Raw genomic sequence first — 7,500 nt, 5'->3', positions numbered from 1 at the left:
ATAATTAATCTTTAATTCCCAATATTAATCATTTTATTATTAGTCCAGCTACATATATAATTAAAGTCAATAATAAATAAAGACTTCATAACTTCTATGCAGTTATCTAAAAACTAACCAGTTGCTAATAACATGACTTAGTTCAGTACTTAATTGGTGAAGTAAAATGTTTCATCAAATTTAATATCAAAGAGGTTTGGAAATTTAGAAGAACAATATTGTTGATCATAAAAAAGAGTGTTTATTCATTGCCATATGCAATTAAAAGGTGCAACAGATTTAGAAAAATATCAGATCTGTTAGGGAAGAACTTCAAAAATGTTTAATTTGTCTAAGTACTTTGATCATGAAAATCATGAAAACAAGTTTTAATACCATCTCATATCTTTGATATTATAAATATTATATTGGTTTCTAATTTGTTACTAGACAACAATATTTACATTATCTAACATACATATATGTATATACATATATACACAGCACAACAAATGTCATTATTACTTTTTGAACATCCTTGGATCATAGACCTAAACTATCAACCAGTTTAACACCACCAACTAGCCTTTGGATACCTTTAGCAGATTCTACTCTGTCAGAGGTCAGGTGTCCAGTTGGGGATAACTCCTTCATTTCCCCTCGTTAGTCTCAGATATCTTGTGAAAGTGTTGTGAGTGCCATCTTTTTTCTTCTGGCTTAGTCATTAAAAATAAACTGGAAATCTTACATTCTATGCTGACTTGGGTTGGATGGTCTTAATTCTGTCATCAATGAAGTCTAAATTCTCAAATCTAACCTGACTCTTTCTCTAGTTTTCCTCGACCTTTCTCAGCTACAGGTAAATCCAACCATTAACTGGGAACATGATTTTTTATCCACTTTCTGTCTTCTATTCTTATTCAATTTCATACCAACAGATTCATCTTCTCTTCGCATATATTCCAATTTTTCTGACATATTACTTTCCCCAACTCATTTGTTCTCAACCTTTTCCATACACAAACACACACATGCTATGGGCTATATAGCTGTATTGAAATCATTTCTTTTCCTTGAACCAAAGTAGATCCTCTGCATTCACTGTTCATATATTTTACCTTTCTAATTGGCACAGAAAATACTTGTTGCAAACAAAGGCAGCATTCTTCTAATTTCCTTCATTTCCTTTTTGAACCCAAGCCAATATGCTATCACTAGTTCCCACTTGAGCTGAAATTAAATCACATGTAGGTTGGAAAATGTATATATTGTTTCCAGCAGAACATCTGACAAGCTCTTGGTGTTCATGTTGTTAACTTCTGCAATGCAACTAGTGAATCTAAAATGTTGCTTTATTCTATCAGATATTTTATGCATCCTTTCACTGCCATCACAGTACATTATTCTTACCTACTTTCTTCCAGTATTCCAAACAAGAAAAACTACTTGCTTGGCACTAATGAGATTTTCTGGCAGTTTTACTACTAACTGGTATCATAGATATGATCATGTTATCATTAAATCAAGCAAGCCTCTTCTTCCAAACTTTTGACTTTTCTGATGTCCTTCAACATATTCTTCTGATAATTAAGTTGTCTACAAACATAAATTCCATAAGTACCCACTTTTGAAGTTCCATCTGATTGCCTAAATAGAAAGGTAAGAAGAAAATCATTTTAGATACCTATCTACCTGCACACACAATTTATCATTAAATTCACTGCCAAACTTGACATTATTTTTCTTTATTAATATAATATAATATAATATAATGTGTGTGTGTGTGTTTATGTATACATACACACATATACACACACACATAATTGATACATATTCATTAGTCCCACCCCATTCACGTCTGTAATTGTCTTTTCCTCACTCTTTCCATACACTCTTGCAATTACTACCCATCCACATTTCTAGGTCTTGTTCCCACTTGCTTCTTTTCACCTTCTTGCAATTTGAGGGTCCACTCTGACACCTAATCACTACTATTTTATCTCTCTTTTTAGCCCCACCCACAGTTATTCCCAACCATTTTTCTATATTGGGAGTAACTATGAAACTCCTTTAGTGTTCAAAAACCTGTTCTGCCCCCCTTTTTTCATACTATAACCTTTTATTTCTAAGCATAAGGCTGATTCCCTCTCTACTGTAGCCCCACTCAATCAAAGGATATGTTAGTCTTGTGAAGTACACGGCAACCTCACTAATATTGGTGCTATGAAAGAAACACCTAATTTACTCAGAGTAAAGTATTCAGCTGCAGAAACTATACTAAAGCAGACACTGGAGCATGATACAGTCTTGAAGCTGTCAGATCCTGTCAAACCACCCAGCTCTAGCCAAACTGGACATTGGACATTAAAAACAATGATGATGATGATTATATGCATATGTACATATGTGTATATATATATATAGGGAGGGTTTACGAAAAAAACAAAAGACGAAGACAGGTGGTGTACAAAACAAACAGATGTATTAGTATAATGCTCAGGAATAGTTAAAGTCTTTTACGTTTTGAGCCTACGTTCTTCAACAGAAAGGGACACAGAAAAAACAAAGAGAGAAACAAGGAGAGAAAAAATGTGTGTCGTGGCTAACGATCTATCGTGGCGACTCATGATATACATATCATTATATACATATTATATACATATAAATATATCTATATCCACACCTGCATCACACACACACATACACATACACAGATGTATATATATATATATACATCTGTGTGATGTAGGTGTAGATATAGATATGTTTATATGTATATCATCATCATCATCATCATCATTTAATATCCACTTTCCATGCTAGCATGGGTTGGACGATTTGACTAAGGACTGGCGAACCAGATGGCTGCACCATGCTCCAATCTGATCTGGCAGAGTTTCTACAGCTGGATGCCCACCAACCTCTCCGAGAGTGTAGTGGGTGCTTTTATGTTCCACCAGCACGAGGGCCAGTCTGATGGTACTGGCAATGGCCATGCTCGAAATGGTGTTTTTTATGTGTCACCTGCACAGGAGTCAGTCCAGCGGCACTGGCAACGACCTCACTTGAAAGTTTTGTTCACATGCCACCAGCACAAGTGCCAGTAAAGCAACGCTGGTAACGATCACACTCGAATGATGCTTTTTACGTGCCACCGGCACGGAAACCAGACAGCCACTCTGGCAGTGATCCCACTCGGATGGAATCATTAGTGCTCCACTGACACGGGTGCCATGTGTGTGTGTGTGTGTGTGCATCTAGAAGTGAGGATGAACTCAGCATATGGTCAGTGGGTATTTAGGAACATGGGAATATAGAATTACTTGAGATGCTAAATTAGCATGATAAGACCATTTGGAGGAATACTAGGCCCCTTGTTCTTATAAGAACATCTGTTTTGGAGAAGGTTATTCTCGTGTAAAACCCTCCCCTCTTCTGATCCTCCAGGAGACAGATAAACGAACAGAAAAAAGCAGAAAGACAAGGACTGGTACTTCATTTACCAACTCTGAATGGATGATTGGCCTTGGAAGGATTTGAACCCAAAGTAGTATGCCAGAATGATTATTGCAAAGCAATTTATTGATTGGCTACCATACACACACACACACACCACACACATACATGTGTGCGTGTGTGTGTGTGTGTATACACGAGTGAGTGGACAAATGAAAGAAGGGCACTACAAATTGGAACCAAACTGTTTCGATCCATATATATATATGTATACAAAAAAGTAATATTTCAAATGCAGTATTGCTGTTAATACAGCAGAAAAATTGGGTACCATTACCCTTACAAAGTGGAAAATGTTGTCAACAAACACCCATGGGAGTTGAACCCACATCCCCCAAGATACCGGCTGAGTGCTTTACCATTAAGCTAACCTGCCTACTGACTGCGTTCAAAATATCACTTTCTTGTCTGTATCATACAATACACATTCGACGTTTCTAAAAAGAAATGTAAGTTAGTTTATATACACATGTGATTGTTACATATATATATGTGTATTTGTGTATGTTCATTCAACATGAGTCAGCATCACATAGCAGAATTGATTTAATAATGATATTGACAATTCTCAGCTTAATATACTAATTCAGAAGCAAGCACGCCTTGCCTAAACATTGTTAAGGCAAGGCATGCTTTTCCACACCTCTCTTTGATTCTCAGTTTTTGCGACATTGATGTAGCTCTTCAGCTATAATAAAATAATATAAACACTCTATTTTATGTATTGAGTTCTATTTCTCTTGTGTATATTTTCAAACACGAATACATACATACAGTTATGGAGAGAATAAATGAATAAAAGCAAAAGTATTCGCTACATGTTTTAGTGCATAATTTAATTTCATCAGCTAATGCCCTAATACAGTTATTTGGAATTATGAATTTTGTTCATATTCTAACAGGCAGAAACTTCCAATAATGACATGAATTGTATCTGCTAAATATATTACAATTATAGTTGTGTATATATAAATATATCTATATTTTCATGTAGTTTATTAGTTTATGCACATAGACTCATACACACGTGTATATTTGATTTAAAAGCAATTTTCTGTTTAAATCTCTATGATTATAAAGTTGTAGATAAATACATAGATTATTTAATTATAAATATTGTAATAAACTTCCCCAACCATTGTTAATATGGAAAAAGAAAATAAACTAAATAGAGAATTCTCTGATCCATTTCTTACTTTAACACATCATCAATGTTGGTTCTTGGAATCACTAGGTGTTACATGTCTTGCAACACACACACTCTAATCCAGGTGATCCAAGAGATGTCAGTCAAGTCAACCTTTGTCTCATTAGCATTCTGCTGACCAACAGCAGGATTTTTTTTTATAGCCAGAACCTTCAAGATATTTTCTTTTGCTACCTCCACATTCTTCTTGATGGCTCTTCTTTTGCTTACTCTTGTAATGCCTTTTGGCTCCTACTCATAGATGAGTAGGAGGCAGAAGATTATTGAGAGGATCCCATGCTGATAGACCCAAGCCTTGCATATTCCTGGGGAGTCAAGATTTGTCCACAGCTAAGACAAAGCACTCCAGTTCAGCAATTTCTGCTTTGATGGGCTCTCTGTCCTTCAGTCTGTTACTGAAGACCCCTTAGGACCCTTTTACTGGTTTTACTGTGATATATAGGGTCAGATCTGCTCCCAACTTGAAGTAGAACTAATCAGTTGCTTTTTCTATCTTCAGAATCAAAAATATTAATCTAAATATAATTTCATTCTATTTTCCCACTTTACTTCTTTTTTTATCCACCTTGTATTTCTGATACATCAAAGGGTTGGATCATTTTTATTTATGAACTTCTTTATTATGGAATTAAATTTATATGAAGGGGTTCTAAGAAATCATCTCCCCGAGTGTCTTGGGTATATTTTGGGTGCATGGGCCCCAACAGTAGAGAGATCATGACAACCTCCCTAGTTCTTGTGACACTATAAACCAGTGTAAAGTCATTCATGATAGCAAGTGCATCTAGCCATAGAGCACATTTCAAAAGTAAGATGTGTTCTAATACCTAACTCGGAGAGTAATAACTCTGAATATGAACTAATTCAATCTGTGAGGATATGGCTAACCCATGCCTGAATGGAAAAAAAAATAAACATAAAAATTATAATGATGAGAAGAAGGAGGTGAAGGATGGAATAGGGATACTACCATTGAATAACTATAAATTCAGGCAAAGCAGTGTGACTAAGAAGTTGTTTTACAACCTTGTGGTAACATGTTGGTTCCCACCAGGCACCTTCCTTGGTAAGTGTTAGTACTTCGTACATGGAACGTGGTAGACAAAATCTTAGGATATGTGTGCATGTGAGTACACATCTATCACTGCCGTATATCAGCAACTGATGTAAAGACTGATGCAAAGCAAAACATCAGGGACAATCCTTTGCCACTCTCATCAGAAATGCAATAAACCAGTAATTAATCTACTAGAAACCTGTAAACTAATGAGGATATTTTTCAAACAATGCTTAGTAATTAAGATATTTCTATCTGTAAGTGTTTTTCTCTGATCTATATGAATGACATTGATCACAGCATCAAATGTTTCACATCAGGATTATGGCTTGGTGACACATACCAAGCTTTTACTAATTGTTTGAGGTGCCTGTGTAGTCACAAGCAGGCATAAACACTCTCTTGCCTTCTTTACCCTTGATCTAGCAAAACATCCAAGATGTGACAGCAGGAGGGAGAGGCAGATGCATCAGCACTCAGCACATACTCATTTACAGCTGAGTAGACTGGAGTAATGTGGAATGAAGTACCTTGCTCAAAGACTTGATGCACCATCCAGTCCAGGAATTGAACACAAAATTTCATGATTATGAGCCAATTATAAATCATGAACTGCACAGTTTGCACTTTCAAGATAATTATTTAACTATTTAAAAGAGAAAGTTGGTATTTTTTCTTCAAAAGTATGTGTTAGAAGAATTCAATGTTGATATGCGTTAATATCAGAATAGAAGCTTGTTGACATTAAATATGTCATTAAAGTCTGAATCTGAATTAGTTTTAATGTTGTTGCTGCAACTAATTTCTATTGAAAATAATTGGAGACAAAAGAAAAACAAAGACGGAAAATAAATTATTTCTCTAATTAATAATTATTTTAAAACTGATTTCTTCTCTCAAAAAGATGATTTGCTATTTTTGAGACAAAATCACAGTTGTTGAAAACAAATGTTAAATATAATTTTGATTTATTATCTTCGCTGAGATAATCTGCAGATCTAAAATAATTGTCATTAAAAAGAGAAAGGCAAAGAACAAAAGCAAAGAAAAAAAAATAGTCTAAGGAAACTGGGGGTAGTCTCTACATTGCCAAATATTATAGAACAAAGTTGATGAAGTTGGATAAGTTTTTATGTCACGACATTTCAAGATTGACCCCCTTGTCTGAGAGAAAAGAAAATCTGTAACATCATGCTCTTTTTTCTCCCTTTGGCATATATACTTACCCAACCTTGTGAACTGCACTAAAGTAATTACCGACTTCAAGTGTTTACTTCTTGACTGTACACTGATCCTAACAACCTCTTCTGTGTGTCTGGCTAAAGGTCACTACCATCATTTTTATTTTTATTTGTCATTTGTAGTACAGCTGATTTTTTTTTTTCACTTTTATGGTGTAATCAGTGCTAAGATGGGATCCTATAACAGTATTGGCTCTTTTCTAAATTCTAAACCTCATATAACAAATCCATTACAATAGATTAAGACAATCTACTTAATTAGCCATAATCAACCAATGAAGTTCTGTTTAATTTATAATCTTAAGACATCATTACTGTTGGCACATAGATATTTAATAATACTAATATTTGAAAAGAAAATGTTGGAAATAATATTTAAATTATTTCAAGTAAAATAATTCATAATTATCATGATTCTGTATTTAAATTCTTTTTCCAAACCCATGTGTAAAGAACAACTAAAGAAATTGCATTTATCATTTAAGGATAAATCAGGCTTC

The 7,500-nt window shown here is 34.5% G+C and overlaps 1 protein-coding gene across 3 annotated transcripts in view; it reads left to right on the top strand.

Annotated features, from left to right (window-relative positions):
- Window positions 1-7,500, top strand: part of LOC115218295 (cGMP-dependent 3',5'-cyclic phosphodiesterase-like) — a 614,814-nt gene that overhangs the window by 389,480 nt on the left and 217,834 nt on the right. The gene's annotated exons all lie outside the window — the stretch shown is intronic.

This window comes from Octopus sinensis, linkage group LG13, assembly GCF_006345805.1.
Source record: "Octopus sinensis linkage group LG13, ASM634580v1, whole genome shotgun sequence".
In the NCBI taxonomy this organism is placed as follows: domain Eukaryota; kingdom Metazoa; phylum Mollusca; class Cephalopoda; order Octopoda; family Octopodidae; genus Octopus; species Octopus sinensis.
Note: the sequence above shows the minus strand (reverse complement) of the source record. Positions and strands in the feature narration are given on the sequence as shown.